General features: G+C 60.2%; 16 non-coding genes and 2 pseudogenes across 16 annotated transcripts; all 18 read right to left on the bottom strand.

The window, feature by feature from the left end:
* Positions 1–727: 727 nt before the first annotated feature.
* On the bottom strand, positions 728–918 carry LOC149278587 (U2 spliceosomal RNA). The gene has a single exon (XR_016278647.1). It is a non-coding gene; the product is annotated as a U2 spliceosomal RNA (small nuclear RNA).
* Positions 919–1,936: 1,018 nt separating this feature from the next.
* LOC149278588 (U2 spliceosomal RNA) lies at positions 1,937–2,127 on the bottom strand. The gene has a single exon (XR_016278648.1). It is a non-coding gene; the product is annotated as a U2 spliceosomal RNA (small nuclear RNA).
* Positions 2,128–3,193: 1,066 nt separating this feature from the next.
* Positions 3,194–3,384, bottom strand: LOC149278589 (U2 spliceosomal RNA). Its single transcript, XR_016278649.1, has one exon. It is a non-coding gene; the product is annotated as a U2 spliceosomal RNA (small nuclear RNA).
* A 1,019-nt stretch (positions 3,385–4,403) lies between these two features.
* On the bottom strand, positions 4,404–4,594 carry LOC149278590 (U2 spliceosomal RNA). Its single transcript, XR_016278650.1, has one exon. It is a non-coding gene; the product is annotated as a U2 spliceosomal RNA (small nuclear RNA).
* A 1,018-nt stretch (positions 4,595–5,612) lies between these two features.
* Positions 5,613–5,803, bottom strand: LOC149278591 (U2 spliceosomal RNA). Its single transcript, XR_016278651.1, has one exon. It is a non-coding gene; the product is annotated as a U2 spliceosomal RNA (small nuclear RNA).
* Positions 5,804–6,878: 1,075 nt separating this feature from the next.
* On the bottom strand, positions 6,879–7,079 carry LOC149278592 (U2 spliceosomal RNA; annotated as a pseudogene).
* A 1,695-nt stretch (positions 7,080–8,774) lies between these two features.
* Positions 8,775–8,965, bottom strand: LOC149278593 (U2 spliceosomal RNA). Its single transcript, XR_016278652.1, has one exon. It is a non-coding gene; the product is annotated as a U2 spliceosomal RNA (small nuclear RNA).
* Positions 8,966–10,045: 1,080 nt separating this feature from the next.
* On the bottom strand, positions 10,046–10,236 carry LOC149278594 (U2 spliceosomal RNA). The gene has a single exon (XR_016278653.1). It is a non-coding gene; the product is annotated as a U2 spliceosomal RNA (small nuclear RNA).
* Positions 10,237–11,318: 1,082 nt separating this feature from the next.
* On the bottom strand, positions 11,319–11,493 carry LOC149278595 (U2 spliceosomal RNA; annotated as a pseudogene).
* Positions 11,494–13,146: 1,653 nt separating this feature from the next.
* Positions 13,147–13,337, bottom strand: LOC149278596 (U2 spliceosomal RNA). The gene has a single exon (XR_016278654.1). It is a non-coding gene; the product is annotated as a U2 spliceosomal RNA (small nuclear RNA).
* Positions 13,338–14,355: 1,018 nt separating this feature from the next.
* LOC149278597 (U2 spliceosomal RNA) lies at positions 14,356–14,546 on the bottom strand. Its single transcript, XR_016278655.1, has one exon. It is a non-coding gene; the product is annotated as a U2 spliceosomal RNA (small nuclear RNA).
* Positions 14,547–15,564: 1,018 nt separating this feature from the next.
* LOC149278598 (U2 spliceosomal RNA) lies at positions 15,565–15,755 on the bottom strand. Its single transcript, XR_016278656.1, has one exon. It is a non-coding gene; the product is annotated as a U2 spliceosomal RNA (small nuclear RNA).
* A 1,018-nt stretch (positions 15,756–16,773) lies between these two features.
* On the bottom strand, positions 16,774–16,964 carry LOC149278599 (U2 spliceosomal RNA). Its single transcript, XR_016278658.1, has one exon. It is a non-coding gene; the product is annotated as a U2 spliceosomal RNA (small nuclear RNA).
* A 1,074-nt stretch (positions 16,965–18,038) lies between these two features.
* Positions 18,039–18,238, bottom strand: LOC149278600 (U2 spliceosomal RNA). Its single transcript, XR_016278720.1, has one exon. It is a non-coding gene; the product is annotated as a U2 spliceosomal RNA (small nuclear RNA).
* Positions 18,239–19,947: 1,709 nt separating this feature from the next.
* LOC149278601 (U2 spliceosomal RNA) lies at positions 19,948–20,138 on the bottom strand. Its single transcript, XR_016278659.1, has one exon. It is a non-coding gene; the product is annotated as a U2 spliceosomal RNA (small nuclear RNA).
* Positions 20,139–21,220: 1,082 nt separating this feature from the next.
* Positions 21,221–21,411, bottom strand: LOC149278602 (U2 spliceosomal RNA). The gene has a single exon (XR_016278660.1). It is a non-coding gene; the product is annotated as a U2 spliceosomal RNA (small nuclear RNA).
* A 1,085-nt stretch (positions 21,412–22,496) lies between these two features.
* Positions 22,497–22,687, bottom strand: LOC149278603 (U2 spliceosomal RNA). The gene has a single exon (XR_016278661.1). It is a non-coding gene; the product is annotated as a U2 spliceosomal RNA (small nuclear RNA).
* Positions 22,688–23,705: 1,018 nt separating this feature from the next.
* On the bottom strand, positions 23,706–23,896 carry LOC149278604 (U2 spliceosomal RNA). The gene has a single exon (XR_016278662.1). It is a non-coding gene; the product is annotated as a U2 spliceosomal RNA (small nuclear RNA).
* Between the last annotated feature and the right edge of the window lie 967 nt (positions 23,897–24,863).

Below are 24,863 nucleotides of genomic sequence, written 5' to 3' on the forward strand. Positions count from 1 at the left end.
CAGGGGGGGGGGGGGCAGTTCGCACCTCCGCCTCCCGCTCAACGAGATCGGCTGCTAAGCACCTGACAGACGTAGCAGTCCTTACTCTAATCTCATCTCCTCTCATCTCATCTAATCCTCTTAACCGCTACTGCTGCTGCTGGGACAAACACTCGCTCACTCTCTCTCGTCCTCGCCCTCGTCAGCCACCATCAGAGGGAGACACAAACCAAGGCATGCAAAAGAACCACAGGAGCCAGGCAGCAGCTGCAGCCGCTGCAGCACAACCGTCAGCTGGCCACGCTAACCTTCAAGCAACCAAACACACTAGCGCTTTAATCCTTCAATGCACCCTCAACCGGCATGGGCCTTCATGACCAAGGCCACACACACACACACACACACACACACACACACACACACACACACACACACACACACACACACACACACACACACACACACAGTTACATTACGTTCCGACGGACATTACCGCAGCACGCTTCAGTGACGTGACGTGTCGCGACCAAGAGGCACGCACGCACGCACGCACGCACTCACTGGCCTGCAACAGCGACGAGCTGGGAGGAAAGAAAGGAAGGAAGGAAGCAACCGACCCACCGGCCGACCGACCCTGGACTGCTGCCGCTGCTCCCCGGGTCGCTCGGCCCTTCCTCGGATCGTTGCTCCGCTCGGATTTGCTTTGCTTTGCTGGGTTGGGTTGGGTTCTGCTTTTGGTCACTGATAAGAGAGGTGCACCGGTCCTGGAGGTACTGCAATACCAGGTCAATGCGTGGAGTGGACAGAGCAAGCTCTTCTTCCATCTCCCTGTTCTAAAAATCCATTTAATATATGGTCCCCAGATAGGGGACGTATCAGATATTAAACTGATAAGAACAGATACTACACTTGATCTTAGCCAAAAGGCCGAGAAGCGATAACCCGAAGAGGGCGGCGGGCCCGGCTCGGGCCCGCCACCCAGGCTCCGCACAGTCGCAGCGAGCTGCCACGCGGGCCCCGGGCCTCCCTTCCGCCCGCTGCACGCCCGCCACCCACCAACCCCCAGGGCACTCCCTCTGCGGATCCCCGCGCCGGACTGCAGCCCTGCGCCGGCAGCCACGGCTGGAAAGGACCGCCCGCACCACCCCTGCGTCCAAGCCGAGCACCACCGGCTCGCACACTCTCCCCTCTCTCCGTCTCCTGCCTGCCCGCCCGCCCGCCCTCTGTCTCGACGAGGCCCGCCGGGATCGTGGCGGCGCGGCCTGAAACATTTGCATGGCTCCGCCCCCAGGGGGGGGGGGGGCAGTTCGCACCTCCGCCTCCCGCTCAACGAGATCGGCTGCTAAGCACCTGACAGACGTAGCAGTCCTTACTCTAATCTCATCTCCTCTCATCTCATCTAATCCTCTTAACCGCTACTGCTGCTGCTGGGACAAACACTCGCTCACTCTCTCTCGTCCTCGCCCTCGTCAGCCACCATCAGAGGGAGACACAAACCAAGGCATGCAAAAGAACCACAGGAGCCAGGCAGCAGCTGCAGCCGCTGCAGCACAACCGTCAGCTGGCCACGCTAACCTTCAAGCAACCAAACACACTAGCGCTTTAATCCTTCAATGCACCCTCAACCGGCATGGGCCTTCATGACCAAGGCCACACACACACACACACACACACACACACACACACAGTTACATTACGTTCCGACGGACATTACCGCAGCACGCTTCAGTGACGTGACGTGTCGCGACCAAGAGGCACGCACGCACTCACTGGCCTGCAACAGCGACGAGCTGGGAGGAAAGAAAGGAAGGAAGGAAGCAACCGACCCACCGGCCGACCGACCCTGGACTGCTGCCGCTGCTCCCCGGGTCGCTCGGCCCTTCCTCGGATCGTTGCTCCGCTCGGATTTGCTTTGCTTTGCTGGGTTGGGTTGGGTTCTGCTTTTGGTCACTGATAAGAGAGGTGCACCGGTCCTGGAGGTACTGCAATACCAGGTCAATGCGTGGAGTGGACAGAGCAAGCTCTTCTTCCATCTCCCTGTTCTAAAAATCCATTTAATATATGGTCCCCAGATAGGGGACGTATCAGATATTAAACTGATAAGAACAGATACTACACTTGATCTTAGCCAAAAGGCCGAGAAGCGATAACCCGAAGAGGGCGGCGGGCCCGGCTCGGGCCCGCCACCCAGGCTCCGCACAGTCGCAGCGAGCTGCCACGCGGGCCCCGGGCCTCCCTTCCGCCCGCTGCACGCCCGCCACCCACCAACCCCCAGGGCACTCCCTCTGCGGATCCCCGCGCCGGACTGCAGCCCTGCGCCGGCAGCCACGGCTGGAAAGGACCGCCCGCACCACCCCTGCGTCCAAGCCGAGCACCACCGGCTCGCACACTCTCCCCTCTCTCCGTCTCCTGCCTGCCCGCCCGCCCGCCCTCTGTCTCGACGAGGCCCGCCGGGATCGTGGCGGCGCGGCCTGAAACATTTGCATGGCTCCGCCCCCAGGGGGGGGGGGGGCAGTTCGCACCTCCGCCTCCCGCTCAACGAGATCGGCTGCTAAGCACCTGACAGACGTAGCAGTCCTTACTCTAATCTCATCTCCTCTCATCTCATCTAATCCTCTTAACCGCTACTGCTGCTGCTGGGACAAACACTCGCTCACTCTCTCTCGTCCTCGCCCTCGTCAGCCACCATCAGAGGGAGACACAAACCAAGGCATGCAAAAGAACCACAGGAGCCAGGCAGCAGCTGCAGCCGCTGCAGCACAACCGTCAGCTGGCCACGCTAACCTTCAAGCAACCAAACACACTAGCGCTTTAATCCTTCAATGCACCCTCAACCGGCATGGGCCTTCATGACCAAGGCCACACACACACACACACACACACACACACACACACACACACACACACACACACACACACACACACACACACAGTTACATTACGTTCCGACGGACATTACCGCAGCACGCTTCAGTGACGTGACGTGTCGCGACCAAGAGGCACGCACGCACGCACGCACGCACTCACTGGCCTGCAACAGCGACGAGCTGGGAGGAAAGAAAGGAAGGAAGGAAGCAACCGACCCACCGGCCGACCGACCCTGGACTGCTGCCGCTGCTCCCCGGGTCGCTCGGCCCTTCCTCGGATCGTTGCTCCGCTCGGATTTGCTTTGCTTTGCTGGGTTGGGTTGGGTTCTGCTTTTGGTCACTGATAAGAGAGGTGCACCGGTCCTGGAGGTACTGCAATACCAGGTCAATGCGTGGAGTGGACAGAGCAAGCTCTTCTTCCATCTCCCTGTTCTAAAAATCCATTTAATATATGGTCCCCAGATAGGGGACGTATCAGATATTAAACTGATAAGAACAGATACTACACTTGATCTTAGCCAAAAGGCCGAGAAGCGATAACCCGAAGAGGGCGGCGGGCCCGGCTCGGGCCCGCCACCCAGGCTCCGCACAGTCGCAGCGAGCTGCCACGCGGGCCCCGGGCCTCCCTTCCGCCCGCTGCACGCCCGCCACCCACCAACCCCCAGGGCACTCCCTCTGCGGATCCCCGCGCCGGACTGCAGCCCTGCGCCGGCAGCCACGGCTGGAAAGGACCGCCCGCACCACCCCTGCGTCCAAGCCGAGCACCACCGGCTCGCACACTCTCCCCTCTCTCCGTCTCCTGCCTGCCCGCCCGCCCGCCCTCTGTCTCGACGAGGCCCGCCGGGATCGTGGCGGCGCGGCCTGAAACATTTGCATGGCTCCGCCCCCAGGGGGGGGGGGGGGCAGTTCGCACCTCCGCCTCCCGCTCAACGAGATCGGCTGCTAAGCACCTGACAGACGTAGCAGTCCTTACTCTAATCTCATCTCCTCTCATCTCATCTAATCCTCTTAACCGCTACTGCTGCTGCTGGGACAAACACTCGCTCACTCTCTCTCGTCCTCGCCCTCGTCAGCCACCATCAGAGGGAGACACAAACCAAGGCATGCAAAAGAACCACAGGAGCCAGGCAGCAGCTGCAGCCGCTGCAGCACAACCGTCAGCTGGCCACGCTAACCTTCAAGCAACCAAACACACTAGCGCTTTAATCCTTCAATGCACCCTCAACCGGCATGGGCCTTCATGACCAAGGCCACACACACACACACACACACACACACACACACACAGTTACATTACGTTCCGACGGACATTACCGCAGCACGCTTCAGTGACGTGACGTGTCGCGACCAAGAGGCACGCACGCACTCACTGGCCTGCAACAGCGACGAGCTGGGAGGAAAGAAAGGAAGGAAGGAAGCAACCGACCCACCGGCCGACCGACCCTGGACTGCTGCCGCTGCTCCCCGGGTCGCTCGGCCCTTCCTCGGATCGTTGCTCCGCTCGGATTTGCTTTGCTTTGCTGGGTTGGGTTGGGTTCTGCTTTTGGTCACTGATAAGAGAGGTGCACCGGTCCTGGAGGTACTGCAATACCAGGTCAATGCGTGGAGTGGACAGAGCAAGCTCTTCTTCCATCTCCCTGTTCTAAAAATCCATTTAATATATGGTCCCCAGATAGGGGACGTATCAGATATTAAACTGATAAGAACAGATACTACACTTGATCTTAGCCAAAAGGCCGAGAAGCGATAACCCGAAGAGGGCGGCGGGCCCGGCTCGGGCCCGCCACCCAGGCTCCGCACAGTCGCAGCGAGCTGCCACGCGGGCCCCGGGCCTCCCTTCCGCCCGCTGCACGCCCGCCACCCACCAACCCCCAGGGCACTCCCTCTGCGGATCCCCGCGCCGGACTGCAGCCCTGCGCCGGCAGCCACGGCTGGAAAGGACCGCCCGCACCACCCCTGCGTCCAAGCCGAGCACCACCGGCTCGCACACTCTCCCCTCTCTCCGTCTCCTGCCTGCCCGCCCGCCCGCCCTCTGTCTCGACGAGGCCCGCCGGGATCGTGGCGGCGCGGCCTGAAACATTTGCATGGCTCCGCCCCCAGGGGGGGGGGGGGCAGTTCGCACCTCCGCCTCCCGCTCAACGAGATCGGCTGCTAAGCACCTGACAGACGTAGCAGTCCTTACTCTAATCTCATCTCCTCTCATCTCATCTAATCCTCTTAACCGCTACTGCTGCTGCTGGGACAAACACTCGCTCACTCTCTCTCGTCCTCGCCCTCGTCAGCCACCATCAGAGGGAGACACAAACCAAGGCATGCAAAAGAACCACAGGAGCCAGGCAGCAGCTGCAGCCGCTGCAGCACAACCGTCAGCTGGCCACGCTAACCTTCAAGCAACCAAACACACTAGCGCTTTAATCCTTCAATGCACCCTCAACCGGCATGGGCCTTCATGACCAAGGCCACACACACACACACACACACACACACACACACACAGTTACATTACGTTCCGACGGACATTACCGCAGCACGCTTCAGTGACGTGACGTGTCGCGACCAAGAGGCACGCACGCACTCACTGGCCTGCAACAGCGACGAGCTGGGAGGAAAGAAAGGAAGGAAGGAAGCAACCGACCCACCGGCCGACCGACCCTGGACTGCTGCCGCTGCTCCCCGGGTCGCTCGGCCCTTCCTCGGATCGTTGCTCCGCTCGGATTTGCTTTGCTTTGCTGGGTTGGGTTGGGTTCTGCTTTTGGTCACTGATAAGAGAGGTGCACCGGTCCTGGAGGTACTGCAATACCAGGTCAATGCGTGGAGTGGACAGAGCAAGCTCTTCTTCCATCTCCCTGTTCTAAAAATCCATTTAATATATGGTCCCCAGATAGGGGACGTATCAGATATTAAACTGATAAGAACAGATACTACACTTGATCTTAGCCAAAAGGCCGAGAAGCGATAACCCGAAGAGGGCGGCGGGCCCGGCTCGGGCCCGCCACCCAGGCTCCGCACAGTCGCAGCGAGCTGCCACGCGGGCCCCGGGCCTCCCTTCCGCCCGCTGCACGCCCGCCACCCACCAACCCCCAGGGCACTCCCTCTGCGGATCCCCGCGCCGGACTGCAGCCCTGCGCCGGCAGCCACGGCTGGAAAGGACCGCCCGCACCACCCCTGCGTCCAAGCCGAGCACCACCGGCTCGCACACTCTCCCCTCTCTCCGTCTCCTGCCTGCCCGCCCGCCCGCCCTCTGTCTCGACGAGGCCCGCCGGGATCGTGGCGGCGCGGCCTGAAACATTTGCATGGCTCCGCCCCCAGGGGGGGGGGGGCAGTTCGCACCTCCGCCTCCCGCTCAACGAGATCGGCTGCTAAGCACCTGACAGACGTAGCAGTCCTTACTCTAATCTCATCTCCTCTCATCTCATCTAATCCTCTTAACCGCTACTGCTGCTGCTGGGACAAACACTCGCTCACTCTCTCTCGTCCTCGCCCTCGTCAGCCACCATCAGAGGGAGACACAAACCAAGGCATGCAAAAGAACCACAGGAGCCAGGCAGCAGCTGCAGCCGCTGCAGCACAACCGTCAGCTGGCCACGCTAACCTTCAAGCAACCAAACACACTAGCGCTTTAATCCTTCAATGCACCCTCAACCGGCATGGGCCTTCATGACCAAGGCCACACACACACACACACACACACACACACACACACACACACACACACACACACACACACACACACACACACACACACACACAGTTACATTACGTTCCGACGGACATTACCGCAGCACGCTTCAGTGACGTGACGTGTCGCGACCAAGAGGCACGCACGCACGCACGCACGCACTCACTGGCCTGCAACAGCGACGAGCTGGGAGGAAAGAAAGGAAGGAAGGAAGCAACCGACCCACCGGCCGACCGACCCTGGACTGCTGCCGCTGCTCCCCGGGTCGCTCGGCCCTTCCTCGGATCGTTGCTCCGCTCGGATTTGCTTTGCTTTGCTGGGTTGGGTTGGGTTCTGCTTTTGGTCACTGATAAGAGAGGTGCACCGGTCCTGGAGGTACTGCAATACCAGGTCAATGCGTGGAGTGGACAGAGCAAGCTCTTCTTCCATCTCCCTGTTCTAAAAATCCATTTAATATATGGTCCCCAGATAGGGGACGTATCAGATATTAAACTGATAAGAACAGATTTTTTTTTTTTTTTTTTTTTTTTTTTTTTTTTTTTTTTTGAAGCCCGAGGTGCGTGCTCCTTTGGGTGCTGCTTTCCGTGCTCCTAAGAGGCAGCGGAAGCCATATACGAAACTGGGTCCCCACAAGGGGAACCCAGACAAATTCCTCCCCCCCCCCATGGGAGGGTCGGATCTTAGGACTCTCCCCGAAGGGTGAGACCCCATCGCCATGGGGCACTCCCATCGGGAAGTAGCCCCCTTGGCTTCACTACCGAAAGATAGTGTCCGAAAACAAAAGTGCCAAATCGAAAAACAAAATCGTGAACGTGGCCTCGCTTAAAGGTTTGGTGACCGTGAAAATCCAATCGAAATTAATGGGCACACGTGCTTAAACACATTGTGATAAATAAATAAATAATTTAGGGGCGGGCCATGACTGACCCAGCCAGGTTCAAAAATAAATTCCACTCCATGCCCTGATGGTGCGATGGAGGGAGTGTGAAGATCCGCCGGTGCAAAAAATGTGCATTTACCGTGTGCAGCGGCGTGCAAGTCTGCACACGGTAACTCCGACTTGCGTCAGGGCAATTTAAGCACCTCGGGCTTCGTGCTTTCCCGAACCCTAAGGCCAGAGGATCAGCATAGTCCCCCCCCTGTACGAAGGGAACTACACTTGATCTTAGCCAAAAGGCCGAGAAGCGATAACCCGAAGAGGGCGGCGGGCCCGGCTCGGGCCCGCCACCCAGGCTCCGCACAGTCGCAGCGAGCTGCCACGCGGGCCCCGGGCCTCCCTTCCGCCCGCTGCACGCCCGCCACCCACCAACCCCCAGGGCACTCCCTCTGCGGATCCCCGCGCCGGACTGCAGCCCTGCGCCGGCAGCCACGGCTGGAAAGGACCGCCCGCACCACCCCTGCGTCCAAGCCGAGCACCACCGGCTCGCACACTCTCCCCTCTCTCCGTCTCCTGCCTGCCCGCCCGCCCGCCCTCTGTCTCGACGAGGCCCGCCGGGATCGTGGCGGCGCGGCCTGAAACATTTGCATGGCTCCGCCCCCAGGGGGGGGGGGGGCAGTTCGCACCTCCGCCTCCCGCTCAACGAGATCGGCTGCTAAGCACCTGACAGACGTAGCAGTCCTTACTCTAATCTCATCTCCTCTCATCTCATCTAATCCTCTTAACCGCTACTGCTGCTGCTGGGACAAACACTCGCTCACTCTCTCTCGTCCTCGCCCTCGTCAGCCACCATCAGAGGGAGACACAAACCAAGGCATGCAAAAGAACCACAGGAGCCAGGCAGCAGCTGCAGCCGCTGCAGCACAACCGTCAGCTGGCCACGCTAACCTTCAAGCAACCAAACACACTAGCGCTTTAATCCTTCAATGCACCCTCAACCGGCATGGGCCTTCATGACCAAGGCCACACACACACACACACACACACACACACACACACACACACACACACACACACACACACACACACAGTTACATTACGTTCCGACGGACATTACCGCAGCACGCTTCAGTGACGTGACGTGTCGCGACCAAGAGGCACGCACGCACGCACGCACGCACTCACTGGCCTGCAACAGCGACGAGCTGGGAGGAAAGAAAGGAAGGAAGGAAGCAACCGACCCACCGGCCGACCGACCCTGGACTGCTGCCGCTGCTCCCCGGGTCGCTCGGCCCTTCCTCGGATCGTTGCTCCGCTCGGATTTGCTTTGCTTTGCTGGGTTGGGTTGGGTTCTGCTTTTGGTCACTGATAAGAGAGGTGCACCGGTCCTGGAGGTACTGCAATACCAGGTCAATGCGTGGAGTGGACAGAGCAAGCTCTTCTTCCATCTCCCTGTTCTAAAAATCCATTTAATATATGGTCCCCAGATAGGGGACGTATCAGATATTAAACTGATAAGAACAGATACTACACTTGATCTTAGCCAAAAGGCCGAGAAGCGATAACCCGAAGAGGGCGGCGGGCCCGGCTCGGGCCCGCCACCCAGGCTCCGCACAGTCGCAGCGAGCTGCCACGCGGGCCCCGGGCCTCCCTTCCGCCCGCTGCACGCCCGCCACCCACCAACCCCCAGGGCACTCCCTCTGCGGATCCCCGCGCCGGACTGCAGCCCTGCGCCGGCAGCCACGGCTGGAAAGGACCGCCCGCACCACCCCTGCGTCCAAGCCGAGCACCACCGGCTCGCACACTCTCCCCTCTCTCCGTCTCCTGCCTGCCCGCCCGCCCGCCCTCTGTCTCGACGAGGCCCGCCGGGATCGTGGCGGCGCGGCCTGAAACATTTGCATGGCTCCGCCCCCAGGGGGGGGGGGGGCAGTTCGCACCTCCGCCTCCCGCTCAACGAGATCGGCTGCTAAGCACCTGACAGACGTAGCAGTCCTTACTCTAATCTCATCTCCTCTCATCTCATCTAATCCTCTTAACCGCTACTGCTGCTGCTGGGACAAACACTCGCTCACTCTCTCTCGTCCTCGCCCTCGTCAGCCACCATCAGAGGGAGACACAAACCAAGGCATGCAAAAGAACCACAGGAGCCAGGCAGCAGCTGCAGCCGCTGCAGCACAACCGTCAGCTGGCCACGCTAACCTTCAAGCAACCAAACACACTAGCGCTTTAATCCTTCAATGCACCCTCAACCGGCATGGGCCTTCATGACCAAGGCCACACACACACACACACACACACACACACACACACACACACACACACACACACACACACACACACACACACACACACACACACACAGTTACATTACGTTCCGACGGACATTACCGCAGCACGCTTCAGTGACGTGACGTGTCGCGACCAAGAGGCACGCACGCACGCACGCACGCACTCACTGGCCTGCAACAGCGACGAGCTGGGAGGAAAGAAAGGAAGGAAGGAAGCAACCGACCCACCGGCCGACCGACCCTGGACTGCTGCCGCTGCTCCCCGGGTCGCTCGGCCCTTCCTCGGATCGTTGCTCCGCTCGGATTTGCTTTGCTTTGCTGGGTTGGGTTGGGTTCTGCTTTTGGTCACTGATAAGAGAGGTGCACCGGTCCTGGAGGTACTGCAATACCAGGTCAATGCGTGGAGTGGACAGAGCAAGCTCTTCTTCCATCTCCCTGTTCTAAAAATCCATTTAATATATGGTCCCCAGATAGGGGACGTATCAGATATTAAACTGATAAGAACAGATACTACACTTGATCTTAGCCAAAAGGCCGAGAAGCGATAACCCGAAGAGGGCGGCGGGCCCGGCTCGGGCCCGCCACCCAGGCTCCGCACAGTCGCAGCGAGCTGCCACGCGGGCCCCGGGCCTCCCTTCCGCCCGCTGCACGCCCGCCACCCACCAACCCCCAGGGCACTCCCTCTGCGGATCCCCGCGCCGGACTGCAGCCCTGCGCCGGCAGCCACGGCTGGAAAGGACCGCCCGCACCACCCCTGCGTCCAAGCCGAGCACCACCGGCTCGCACACTCTCCCCTCTCTCCGTCTCCTGCCTGCCCGCCCGCCCGCCCTCTGTCTCGACGAGGCCCGCCGGGATCGTGGCGGCGCGGCCTGAAACATTTGCATGGCTCCGCCCCCAGGGGGGGGGGGGGCAGTTCGCACCTCCGCCTCCCGCTCAACGAGATCGGCTGCTAAGCACCTGACAGACGTAGCAGTCCTTACTCTAATCTCATCTCCTCTCATCTCATCTAATCCTCTTAACCGCTACTGCTGCTGCTGGGACAAACACTCGCTCACTCTCTCTCGTCCTCGCCCTCGTCAGCCACCATCAGAGGGAGACACAAACCAAGGCATGCAAAAGAACCACAGGAGCCAGGCAGCAGCTGCAGCCGCTGCAGCACAACCGTCAGCTGGCCACGCTAACCTTCAAGCAACCAAACACACTAGCGCTTTAATCCTTCAATGCACCCTCAACCGGCATGGGCCTTCATGACCAAGGCCACACACACACACACACACACACACACACACACACACACACACACACACACACACACACACACACACACACACACACACACACACACAGTTACATTACGTTCCGACGGACATTACCGCAGCACGCTTCAGTGACGTGACGTGTCGCGACCAAGAGGCACGCACGCACGCACGCACGCACTCACTGGCCTGCAACAGCGACGAGCTGGGAGGAAAGAAAGGAAGGAAGGAAGCAACCGACCCACCGGCCGACCGACCCTGGACTGCTGCCGCTGCTCCCCGGGTCGCTCGGCCCTTCCTCGGATCGTTGCTCCGCTCGGATTTGCTTTGCTTTGCTGGGTTGGGTTGGGTTCTGCTTTTGGTCACTGATAAGAGAGGTGCACCGGTCCTGGAGGTACTGCAATACCAGGTCAATGCGTGGAGTGGACAGAGCAAGCTCTTCTTCCATCTCCCTGTTCTAAAAATCCATTTAATATATGGTCCCCAGATAGGGGACGTATCAGATATTAAACTGATAAGAACAGATTTTTTTTATTTTTGAAGCCCGAGGTGCGTGCTCCTTTGGGTGCTGCTTTCCGTGCTCCTAAGAGGCAGCGGAAGCCATATACGAAACTGGGTCCCCACAAGGGGAACCCAGACAAATTCCTCCCCCCCCCCATGGGAGGGTCGGATCTTAGGACTCTCCCCGAAGGGTGAGACCCCATCGCCATGGGGCACTCCCATCGGGAAGTAGCCCCCTTGGCTTCACTACCGAAAGATAGTGTCCGAAAACAAAAGTGCCAAATCGAAAAACCAAATCGTGAACGTGGCCTCGCTTAAAGGTTTGGTGACCGTGAAAATCCAATCGAAATTAATGGGCACACGTGCTTAAACACATTGTGATAAATAAATAAATAATTTAGGGGCGGGCCATGACTGACCCAGCCAGGTTCAAAAATAAATTCCACTCCATGCCCTGATGGTGCAATGGAGGGAGTGTGAAGATCCGCCGGTGCAAAAAATGTGCATTTACCGTGTGCAGCGGCGTGCAAGTCTGCACACGGTAACTCCGACTTGCGTCAGGGCAATTTAAGCACCTCGGGCTTCGTGCTTTCCCGAACCCTAAGGCCAGAGGATCAGCATAGTCCCCCCCCTGTCCGAAGGGAACTACACTTGATCTTAGCCAAAAGGCCGAGAAGCGATAACCCGAAGAGGGCGGCGGGCCCGGCTCGGGCCCGCCACCCAGGCTCCGCACAGTCGCAGCGAGCTGCCACGCGGGCCCCGGGCCTCCCTTCCGCCCGCTGCACGCCCGCCACCCACCAACCCCCAGGGCACTCCCTCTGCGGATCCCCGCGCCGGACTGCAGCCCTGCGCCGGCAGCCACGGCTGGAAAGGACCGCCCGCACCACCCCTGCGTCCAAGCCGAGCACCACCGGCTCGCACACTCTCCCCTCTCTCCGTCTCCTGCCTGCCCGCCCGCCCGCCCTCTGTCTCGACGAGGCCCGCCGGGATCGTGGCGGCGCGGCCTGAAACATTTGCATGGCTCCGCCCCCAGGGGGGGGGGGGGCAGTTCGCACCTCCGCCTCCCGCTCAACGAGATCGGCTGCTAAGCACCTGACAGACGTAGCAGTCCTTACTCTAATCTCATCTCCTCTCATCTCATCTAATCCTCTTAACCGCTACTGCTGCTGCTGGGACAAACACTCGCTCACTCTCTCTCGTCCTCGCCCTCGTCAGCCACCATCAGAGGGAGACACAAACCAAGGCATGCAAAAGAACCACAGGAGCCAGGCAGCAGCTGCAGCCGCTGCAGCACAACCGTCAGCTGGCCACGCTAACCTTCAAGCAACCAAACACACTAGCGCTTTAATCCTTCAATGCACCCTCAACCGGCATGGGCCTTCATGACCAAGGCCACACACACACACACACACACACACACACACACACAGTTACATTACGTTCCGACGGACATTACCGCAGCACGCTTCAGTGACGTGACGTGTCGCGACCAAGAGGCACGCACGCACTCACTGGCCTGCAACAGCGACGAGCTGGGAGGAAAGAAAGGAAGGAAGGAAGCAACCGACCCACCGGCCGACCGACCCTGGACTGCTGCCGCTGCTCCCCGGGTCGCTCGGCCCTTCCTCGGATCGTTGCTCCGCTCGGATTTGCTTTGCTTTGCTGGGTTGGGTTGGGTTCTGCTTTTGGTCACTGATAAGAGAGGTGCACCGGTCCTGGAGGTACTGCAATACCAGGTCAATGCGTGGAGTGGACAGAGCAAGCTCTTCTTCCATCTCCCTGTTCTAAAAATCCATTTAATATATGGTCCCCAGATAGGGGACGTATCAGATATTAAACTGATAAGAACAGATACTACACTTGATCTTAGCCAAAAGGCCGAGAAGCGATAACCCGAAGAGGGCGGCGGGCCCGGCTCGGGCCCGCCACCCAGGCTCCGCACAGTCGCAGCGAGCTGCCACGCGGGCCCCGGGCCTCCCTTCCGCCCGCTGCACGCCCGCCACCCACCAACCCCCAGGGCACTCCCTCTGCGGATCCCCGCGCCGGACTGCAGCCCTGCGCCGGCAGCCACGGCTGGAAAGGACCGCCCGCACCACCCCTGCGTCCAAGCCGAGCACCACCGGCTCGCACACTCTCCCCTCTCTCCGTCTCCTGCCTGCCCGCCCGCCCGCCCTCTGTCTCGACGAGGCCCGCCGGGATCGTGGCGGCGCGGCCTGAAACATTTGCATGGCTCCGCCCCCAGGGGGGGGGGGGGCAGTTCGCACCTCCGCCTCCCGCTCAACGAGATCGGCTGCTAAGCACCTGACAGACGTAGCAGTCCTTACTCTAATCTCATCTCCTCTCATCTCATCTAATCCTCTTAACCGCTACTGCTGCTGCTGGGACAAACACTCGCTCACTCTCTCTCGTCCTCGCCCTCGTCAGCCACCATCAGAGGGAGACACAAACCAAGGCATGCAAAAGAACCACAGGAGCCAGGCAGCAGCTGCAGCCGCTGCAGCACAACCGTCAGCTGGCCACGCTAACCTTCAAGCAACCAAACACACTAGCGCTTTAATCCTTCAATGCACCCTCAACCGGCATGGGCCTTCATGACCAAGGCCACACACACACACACACACACACACACACACACACAGTTACATTACGTTCCGACGGACATTACCGCAGCACGCTTCAGTGACGTGACGTGTCGCGACCAAGAGGCACGCACGCACTCACTGGCCTGCAACAGCGACGAGCTGGGAGGAAAGAAAGGAAGGAAGGAAGCAACCGACCCACCGGCCGACCGACCCTGGACTGCTGCCGCTGCTCCCCGGGTCGCTCGGCCCTTCCTCGGATCGTTGCTCCGCTCGGATTTGCTTTGCTTTGCTGGGTTGGGTTGGGTTCTGCTTTTGGTCACTGATAAGAGAGGTGCACCGGTCCTGGAGGTACTGCAATACCAGGTCAATGCGTGGAGTGGACAGAGCAAGCTCTTCTTCCATCTCCCTGTTCTAAAAATCCATTTAATATATGGTCCCCAGATAGGGGACGTATCAGATATTAAACTGATAAGAACAGATACTACACTTGATCTTAGCCAAAAGGCCGAGAAGCGATAACCCGAAGAGGGCGGCGGGCCCGGCTCGGGCCCGCCACCCAGGCTCCGCACAGTCGCAGCGAGCTGCCACGCGGGCCCCGGGCCTCCCTTCCGCCCGCTGCACGCCCGCCACCCACCAACCCCCAGGGCACTCCCTCTGCGGATCCCCGCGCCGGACTGCAGCCCTGCGCCGGCAGCCACGGCTGGAAAGGACCGCCCGCACCACCCCTGCGTCCAAGCCGAGCACCACCGGCTCGCACACTCTCCCCTCTCTCCGTCTCCTGCCTGCCCGCCCGCCCGCCCTCTGTCTCGACGAGGCCCGCCGGGATCGTGGCGGCGCGGCCTGAAACATTTGCATGGCTCCGCCCCCAGGGGGGGGGGGGGCAGTTCGCACCTCCGCCTCCCGCTCAACGAGATCGGCTGCTAAGCACCTGACAGACGTAGCAGTCCTTACTCTAATCTCATCTCCTCTCATCTCATCTAATCCTCTTAACCGCTACTGCTGCTGCTGGGACAAACACTCGCTCACTCTCTCTCGTCCTCGCCCTCGTCAGCCACCATCAGAGGGAGACACAAACCAAGGCATGCAAAAGAACCACAGGAGCCAGGCAGCAGCTGCAGCCGCTGCAGCACAACCGTCAGCTGGCCACGCTAACCTTCAAGCAACCAAACACACTAGCGCTTTAATCCTTCAATGCACCCTCAACCGGCATGGGCCTTCATGACCAAGGCCACACACACACACACACACACACACACACACACACAGTTACATTACGTTCCGACGGACATTACCGCAGCACGCTTCAGTGACGTGACGTGTCGCGACCAAGAGGCACGCACGCACTCACTGGCCTGCAACAGCGACGAGCTGGGAGGAAAGAAAGGAAGGAAGGAAGCAACCGACCCACCGGCCGACCGACCCTGGACTGCTGCCGCTGCTCCCCGGGTCGCTCGGCCCTTCCTCGGATCGTTGCTCCGCTCGGATTTGCTTTGCTTTGCTGGGTTGGGTTGGGTTCTGCTTTTGGTCACTGATAAGAGAGGTGCACCGGTCCTGGAGGTACTGCAATACCAGGTCAATGCGTGGAGTGGACAGAGCAAGCTCTTCTTCCATCTCCCTGTTCTAAAAATCCATTTAATATATGGTCCCCAGATAGGGGACGTATCAGATATTAAACTGATAAGAACAGATACTACACTTGATCTTAGCCAAAAGGCCGAGAAGCGATAACCCGAAGAGGGCGGCGGGCCCGGCTCGGGCCCGCCACCCAGGCTCCGCACAGTCGCAGCGAGCTGCCACGCGGGCCCCGGGCCTCCCTTCCGCCCGCTGCACGCCCGCCACCCACCAACCCCCAGGGCACTCCCTCTGCGGATCCCCGCGCCGGACTGCAGCCCTGCGCCGGCAGCCACGGCTGGAAAGGACCGCCCGCACCACCCCTGCGTCCAAGCCGAGCACCACCGGCTCGCACACTCTCCCCTCTCTCCGTCTCCTGCCTGCCCGCCCGCCCGCCCTCTGTCTCGACGAGGCCCGCCGGGATCGTGGCGGCGCGGCCTGAAACATTTGCATGGCTCCGCCCCCAGGGGGGGGGGGGGCAGTTCGCACCTCCGCCTCCCGCTCAACGAGATCGGCTGCTAAGCACCTGACAGACGTAGCAGTCCTTACTCTAATCTCATCTCCTCTCATCTCATCTAATCCTCTTAACCGCTACTGCTGCTGCTGGGACAAACACTCGCTCACTCTCTCTCGTCCTCGCCCTCGTCAGCCACCATCAGAGGGAGACACAAACCAAGGCATGCAAAAGAACCACAGGAGCCAGGCAGCAGCTGCAGCCGCTGCAGCACAACCGTCAGCTGGCCACGCTAACCTTCAAGCAACCAAACACACTAGCGCTTTAATCCTTCAATGCACCCTCAACCGGCATGGGCCTTCATGACCAAGGCCACACACACACACACACACACACACACACACACACAGTTACATTACGTTCCGACGGACATTACCGCAGCACGCTTCAGTGACGTGACGTGTCGCGACCAAGAGGCACGCACGCACTCACTGGCCTGCAACAGCGACGAGCTGGGAGGAAAGAAAGGAAGGAAGGAAGCAACCGACCCACCGGCCGACCGACCCTGGACTGCTGCCGCTGCTCCCCGGGTCGCTCGGCCCTTCCTCGGATCGTTGCTCCGCTCGGATTTGCTTTGCTTTGCTGGGTTGGGTTGGGTTCTGCTTTTGGTCACTGATAAGAGAGGTGCACCGGTCCTGGAGGTACTGCAATACCAGGTCAATGCGTGGAGTGGACAGAGCAAGCTCTTCTTCCATCTCCCTGTTCTAAAAATCCATTTAATATATGGTCCCCAGATAGGGGACGTATCAGATATTAAACTGATAAGAACAGATACTACACTTGATCTTAGCCAAAAGGCCGAGAAGCGATAACCCGAAGAGGGCGGCGGGCCCGGCTCGGGCCCGCCACCCAGGCTCCGCACAGTCGCAGCGAGCTGCCACGCGGGCCCCGGGCCTCCCTTCCGCCCGCTGCACGCCCGCCACCCACCAACCCCCAGGGCACTCCCTCTGCGGATCCCCGCGCCGGACTGCAGCCCTGCGCCGGCAGCCACGGCTGGAAAGGACCGCCCGCACCACCCCTGCGTCCAAGCCGAGCACCACCGGCTCGCACACTCTCCCCTCTCTCCGTCTCCTGCCTGCCCGCCCGCCCGCCCTCTGTCTCGACGAGGCCCGCCGGGATCGTGGCGGCGCGGCCTGAAACATTTGCATGGCTCCGCCCCCAGGGGGGGGGGGGGCAGTTCGCACCTCCGCCTCCCGCTCAACGAGATCGGCTGCTAAGCACCTGACAGACGTAGCAGTCCTTACTCTAATCTCATCTCCTCTCATCTCATCTAATCCTCTTAACCGCTACTGCTGCTGCTGGGACAAACACTCGCTCACTCTCTCTCGTCCTCGCCCTCGTCAGCCACCATCAGAGGGAGACACAAACCAAGGCATGCAAAAGAACCACAGGAGCCAGGCAGCAGCTGCAGCCGCTGCAGCACAACCGTCAGCTGGCCACGCTAACCTTCAAGCAACCAAACACACTAGCGCTTTAATCCTTCAATGCACCCTCAACCGGCATGGGCCTTCATGACCAAGGCCACACACACACACACACACACACACACACACACACACACACACACACACACACACACACACACACACACACACACACACAGTTACATTACGTTCCGACGGACATTACCGCAGCACGCTTCAGTGACGTGACGTGTCGCGACCAAGAGGCACGCACGCACGCACGCACGCACTCACTGGCCTGCAACAGCGACGAGCTGGGAGGAAAGAAAGGAAGGAAGGAAGCAACCGACCCACCGGCCGACCGACCCTGGACTGCTGCCGCTGCTCCCCGGGTCGCTCGGCCCTTCCTCGGATCGTTGCTCCGCTCGGATTTGCTTTGCTTTGCTGGGTTGGGTTGGGTTCTGCTTTTGGTCACTGATAAGAGAGGTGCACCGGTCCTGGAGGTACTGCAATACCAGGTCAATGCGTGGAGTGGACAGAGCAAGCTCTTCTTCCATCTCCCTGTTCTAAAAATCCATTTAATATATGGTCCCCAGATAGGGGACGTATCAGATATTAAACTGATAAGAACAGATTTTTTTTTTTTTTTTTTTTTTTTTTTTTTTTTTTTTTTGAAGCCCGAGGTGCGTGCTCCTTTGGGTGCTGCTTTCCGTGCTCCTAAGAGGCAGCGGAAGCCATATACGAAACTGGGTCCCCACAAGGGGAACCCAGACAAATTCCTCCCCCCCCCCATGGGAGGGTCGGATCTTAGGACTCTCCCCGAAGGGTGAGACCCCATCGCCATGGGGCACTCCCATCGGGAAGTAGCCCCCTTGGCTTCACTACCGAAAGATAGTGTCCGAAAACAAAAGTGCCAAATCGAAAAACAAAATCGTGAACGTGGCCTCGCTTAAAGGTTTGGTGACCGTGAAAATCCAATCGAAATTAATGGGCACACGTGCTTAAACACATTGTGATAAATAAATAAATAATTTAGGGGCGGGCCATGACTGACCCAGCCAGGTTCAAAAATAAATTCCACTCCATGCCCTGATGGTGCGATGGAGGGAGTGTGAAGATCCGCCGGTGCAAAAAATGTGCATTTACCGTGTGCAGCGGCGTGCAAGTCTGCACACGGTAACTCCGACTTGCGTCAGGGCAATTTAAGCACCTCGGGCTTCGTGCTTTCCCGAACCCTAAGGCCAGAGGATCAGCATAGTCCCCCCCCTGTACGAAGGGAACTACACTTGATCTTAGCCAAAAGGCCGAGAAGCGATAACCCGAAGAGGGCGGCGGGCCCGGCTCGGGCCCGCCACCCAGGCTCCGCACAGTCGCAGCGAGCTGCCACGCGGGCCCCGGGCCTCCCTTCCGCCCGCTGCACGCCCGCCACCCACCAACCCCCAGGGCACTCCCTCTGCGGATCCCCGCGCCGGACTGCAGCCCTGCGCCGGCAGCCACGGCTGGAAAGGACCGCCCGCACCACCCCTGCGTCCAAGCCGAGCACCACCGGCTCGCACACTCTCCCCTCTCTCCGTCTCCTGCCTGCCCGCCCGCCCGCCCTCTGTCTCGACGAGGCCCGCCGGGATCGTGGCGGCGCGGCCTGAAACATTTGCATGGCTCCGCCCCCAGGGGGGGGGGGGGCAGTTCGCACCTCCGCCTCCCGCTCAACGAGATCGGCTGCTAAGCACCTGACAGACGTAGCAGTCCTTACTCTAATCTCATCTCCTCTCATCTCATCTAATCCTCTTAACCGCTACTGCTGCTGCTGGGACAAACACTCGCTCACTCTCTCTCGTCCTCGCCCTCGTCAGCCACCATCAGAGGGAGACACAAACCAAGGCATGCAAAAGAACCACAGGAGCCAGGCAGCAGCTGCAGCCGCTGCAGCACAACCGTCAGCTGGCCACGCTAACCTTCAAGCAACCAAACACACTAGCGCTTTAATCCTTCAATGCACCCTCAACCGGCATGGGCCTTCATGACCAAGGCCACACACACACACACACACACACACACACACACACACACACACACACACACACACACACACACACACACACACACACACAGTTACATTACGTTCCGACGGACATTACCGCAGCACGCTTCAGTGACGTGACGTGTCGCGACCAAGAGGCACGCACGCACGCACGCACGCACTCACTGGCCTGCAACAGCGACGAGCTGGGAGGAAAGAAAGGAAGGAAGGAAGCAACCGACCCACCGGCCGACCGACCCTGGACTGCTGCCGCTGCTCCCCGGGTCGCTCGGCCCTTCCTCGGATCGTTGCTCCGCTCGGATTTGCTTTGCTTTGCTGGGTTGGGTTGGGTTCTGCTTTTGGTCACTGATAAGAGAGGTGCACCGGTCCTGGAGGTACTGCAATACCAGGTCAATGCGTGGAGTGGACAGAGCAAGCTCTTCTTCCATCTCCCTGTTCTAAAAATCCATTTAATATATGGTCCCCAGATAGGGGACGTATCAGATATTAAACTGATAAGAACAGATACTACACTTGATCTTAGCCAAAAGGCCGAGAAGCGATAACCCGAAGAGGGCGGCGGGCCCGGCTCGGGCCCGCCACCCAGGCTCCGCACAGTCGCAGCGAGCTGCCACGCGGGCCCCGGGCCTCCCTTCCGCCCGCTGCACGCCCGCCACCCACCAACCCCCAGGGCACTCCCTCTGCGGATCCCCGCGCCGGACTGCAGCCCTGCGCCGGCAGCCACGGCTGGAAAGGACCGCCCGCACCACCCCTGCGTCCAAGCCGAGCACCACCGGCTCGCACACTCTCCCCTCTCTCCGTCTCCTGCCTGCCCGCCCGCCCGCCCTCTGTCTCGACGAGGCCCGCCGGGATCGTGGCGGCGCGGCCTGAAACATTTGCATGGCTCCGCCCCCAGGGGGGGGGGGGGCAGTTCGCACCTCCGCCTCCCGCTCAACGAGATCGGCTGCTAAGCACCTGACAGACGTAGCAGTCCTTACTCTAATCTCATCTCCTCTCATCTCATCTAATCCTCTTAACCGCTACTGCTGCTGCTGGGACAAACACTCGCTCACTCTCTCTCGTCCTCGCCCTCGTCAGCCACCATCAGAGGGAGACACAAACCAAGGCATGCAAAAGAACCACAGGAGCCAGGCAGCAGCTGCAGCCGCTGCAGCACAACCGTCAGCTGGCCACGCTAACCTTCAAGCAACCAAACACACTAGCGCTTTAATCCTTCAATGCACCCTCAACCGGCATGGGCCTTCATGACCAAGGCCACACACACACACACACACACACACACACACACACACACACACACACACACACACACACACACACACACACACACACACACACACACAGTTACATTACGTTCCGACGGACATTACCGCAGCACGCTTCAGTGACGTGACGTGTCGCGACCAAGAGGCACGCACGCACGCACGCACGCACTCACTGGCCTGCAACAGCGACGAGCTGGGAGGAAAGAAAGGAAGGAAGGAAGCAACCGACCCACCGGCCGACCGACCCTGGACTGCTGCCGCTGCTCCCCGGGTCGCTCGGCCCTTCCTCGGATCGTTGCTCCGCTCGGATTTGCTTTGCTTTGCTGGGTTGGGTTGGGTTCTGCTTTTGGTCACTGATAAGAGAGGTGCACCGGTCCTGGAGGTACTGCAATACCAGGTCAATGCGTGGAGTGGACAGAGCAAGCTCTTCTTCCATCTCCCTGTTCTAAAAATCCATTTAATATATGGTCCCCAGATAGGGGACGTATCAGATATTAAACTGATAAGAACAGATACTACACTTGATCTTAGCCAAAAGGCCGAGAAGCGATAACCCGAAGAGGGCGGCGGGCCCGGCTCGGGCCCGCCACCCAGGCTCCGCACAGTCGCAGCGAGCTGCCACGCGGGCCCCGGGCCTCCCTTCCGCCCGCTGCACGCCCGCCACCCACCAACCCCCAGGGCACTCCCTCTGCGGATCCCCGCGCCGGACTGCAGCCCTGCGCCGGCAGCCACGGCTGGAAAGGACCGCCCGCACCACCCCTGCGTCCAAGCCGAGCACCACCGGCTCGCACACTCTCCCCTCTCTCCGTCTCCTGCCTGCCCGCCCGCCCGCCCTCTGTCTCGACGAGGCCCGCCGGGATCGTGGCGGCGCGGCCTGAAACATTTGCATGGCTCCGCCCCCAGGGGGGGGGGGGGGCAGTTCGCACCTCCGCCTCCCGCTCAACGAGATCCTGCTAAGCACCTGACAGACGTAGCAGTCCTTACTCTAATCTCATCTCCTCTCATCTCATCTAATCCTCTTAACCGCTACTGCTGCTGCTGGGACAAACACTCGCTCACTCTCTCTCGTCCTCGCCCTCGTCAGCCACCATCAGAGGGAGACACAAACCAAGGCATGCAAAAGAACCACAGGAGCCAGGCAGCAGCTGCAGCCGCTGCAGCACAACCGTCAGCTGGCCACGCTAACCTTCAAGCAACCAAACACACTAGCGCTTTAATCCTTCAATGCACCCTCAACCGGCATGGGCCTTCATGACCAAGGCCACACACACACACACACACACACACACACACACACACACACACACACACACACACACACACACACACACACACACACACACACACACACACAGTTACATTACGTTCCGACGGACATTACCGCAGCACGCTTCAGTGACGTGACGTGTCGCGACCAAGAGGCACGCACGCACGCACGCACGCACTCACTGGCCTGCAACAGCGACGAGCTGGGAGGAAAGAAAGGAAGGAAGGAAGCAACCGACCCACCGGCCGACCGACCCTGGACTGCTGCCGCTGCTCCCCGGGTCGCTCGGCCCTTCCTCGGATCGTTGCTCCGCTCGGATTTGCTTTGCTTTGCTGGGTTGGGTTGGGTTCTGCTTTTGGTCACTGATAAGAGAGGTGCACCGGTCCTGGAGGTACTGCAATACCAGGTCAATGCGTGGAGTGGACAGAGCAAGCTCTTCTTCCATCTCCCTGTTCTAAAAATCCATTTAATATATGGTCCCCAGATAGGGGACGTATCAGATATTAAACTGATAAGAACAGATACTACACTTGATCTTAGCCAAAAGGCCGAGAAGCGATAACCCGAAGAGGGCGGCGGGCCCGGCTCGGGCCCGCCACCCAGGCTCCGCACAGTCGCAGCGAGCTGCCACGCGGGCCCCGGGCCTCCCTTCCGCCCGCTGCACGCCCGCCACCCACCAACCCCCAGGGCACTCCCTCTGCGGATCCCCGCGCCGGACTGCAGCCCTGCGCCGGCAGCCACGGCTGGAAAGGACCGCCCGCACCACCCCTGCGTCCAAGCCGAGCACCACCGGCTCGCACACTCTCCCCTCTCTCCGTCTCCTGCCTGCCCGCCCGCCCGCCCTCTGTCTCGACGAGGCCCGCCGGGATCGTGGCGGCGCGGCCTGAAACATTTGCATGGCTCCGCCCCCAGGGGGGGGGGGGGCAGTTCGCACCTCCGCCTCCCGCTCAACGAGATCGGCTGCTAAGCACCTGACAGACGTAGCAGTCCTTACTCTAATCTCATCTCCTCTCATCTCATCTAATCCTCTTAACCGCTACTGCTGCTGCTGGGACAAACACTCGCTCACTCTCTCTCGTCCTCGCCCTCGTCAGCCACCATCAGAGGGAGACACAAACCAAGGCATGCAAAAGAACCACAGGAGCCAGGCAGCAGCTGCAGCCGCTGCAGCACAACCGTCAGCTGGCCACGCTAACCTTCAAGCAACCAAACACACTAGCGCTTTAATCCTTCAATGCACCCTCAACCGGCATGGGCCTTCATGACCAAGGCCACACACACACACACACACACACACACACACACACAGTTACATTACGTTCCGACGGACATTACCGCAGCACGCTTCAGTGACGTGACGTGTCGCGACCAAGAGGCACGCACGCACTCACTGGCCTGCAACAGCGACGAGCTGGGAGGAAAGAAAGGAAGGAAGGAAGCAACCGACCCACCGGCCGACCGACCCTGGACTGCTGCCGCTGCTCCCCGGGTCGCTCGGCCCTTCCTCGGATCGTTGCTCCGCTCGGATTTGCTTTGCTTTGCTGGGTTGGGTTGGGTTCTGCTTTTGGTCACTGATAAGAGAGGTGCACCGGTCCTGGAGGTACTGCAATACCAGGTCAATGCGTGGAGTGGACAGAGCAAGCTCTTCTTCCATCTCCCTGTTCTAAAAATCCATTTAATATATGGTCCCCAGATAGGGGACGTATCAGATATTAAACTGATAAGAACAGATACTACACTTGATCTTAGCCAAAAGGCCGAGAAGCGATAACCCGAAGAGGGCGGCGGGCCCGGCTCGGGCCCGCCACCCAGGCTCCGCACAGTCGCAGCGAGCTGCCACGCGGGCCCCGGGCCTCCCTTCCGCCCGCTGCACGCCCGCCACCCACCAACCCCCAGGGCACTCCCTCTGCGGATCCCCGCGCCGGACTGCAGCCCTGCGCCGGCAGCCACGGCTGGAAAGGACCGCCCGCACCACCCCTGCGTCCAAGCCGAGCACCACCGGCTCGCACACTCTCCCCTCTCTCCGTCTCCTGCCTGCCCGCCCGCCCGCCCTCTGTCTCGACGAGGCCCGCCGGGATCGTGGCGGCGCGGCCTGAAACATTTGCATGGCTCCGCCCCCAGGGGGGGGGGGGGCAGTTCGCACCTCCGCCTCCCGCTCAACGAGATCGGCTGCTAAGCACCTGACAGACGTAGCAGTCCTTACTCTAATCTCATCTCCTCTCATCTCATCTAATCCTCTTAACCGCTACTGCTGCTGCTGGGACAAACACTCGCTCACTCTCTCTCGTCCTCGCCCTCGTCAGCCACCATCAGAGGGAGACACAAACCAAGGCATGCAAAAGAACCACAGGAGCCAGGCAGCAGCTGCAGCCGCTGCAGCACAACCGTCAGCTGGCCACGCTAACCTTCAAGCAACCAAACACACTAGCGCTTTAATCCTTCAATGCACCCTCAACCGGCATGGGCCTTCATGACCAAGGCCACACACACACACACACACACACACACACACACACAGTTACATTACGTTCCGACGGACATTACCGCAGCACGCTTCAGTGACGTGACGTGTCGCGACCAAGAGGCACGCACGCACTCACTGGCCTGCAACAGCGACGAGCTGGGAGGAAAGAAAGGAAGGAAGGAAGCAACCGACCCACCGGCCGACCGACCCTGGACTGCTGCCGCTGCTCCCCGGGTCGCTCGGCCCTTCCTCGGATCGTTGCTCCGCTCGGA

This window comes from Sceloporus occidentalis, unplaced genomic scaffold (assembly GCF_023333645.1).
Source record: "Sceloporus occidentalis isolate IW3139 unplaced genomic scaffold, rSceOcc1.0.p SCAF_188, whole genome shotgun sequence".
In the NCBI taxonomy this organism is placed as follows: domain Eukaryota; kingdom Metazoa; phylum Chordata; class Lepidosauria; order Squamata; family Phrynosomatidae; genus Sceloporus; species Sceloporus occidentalis.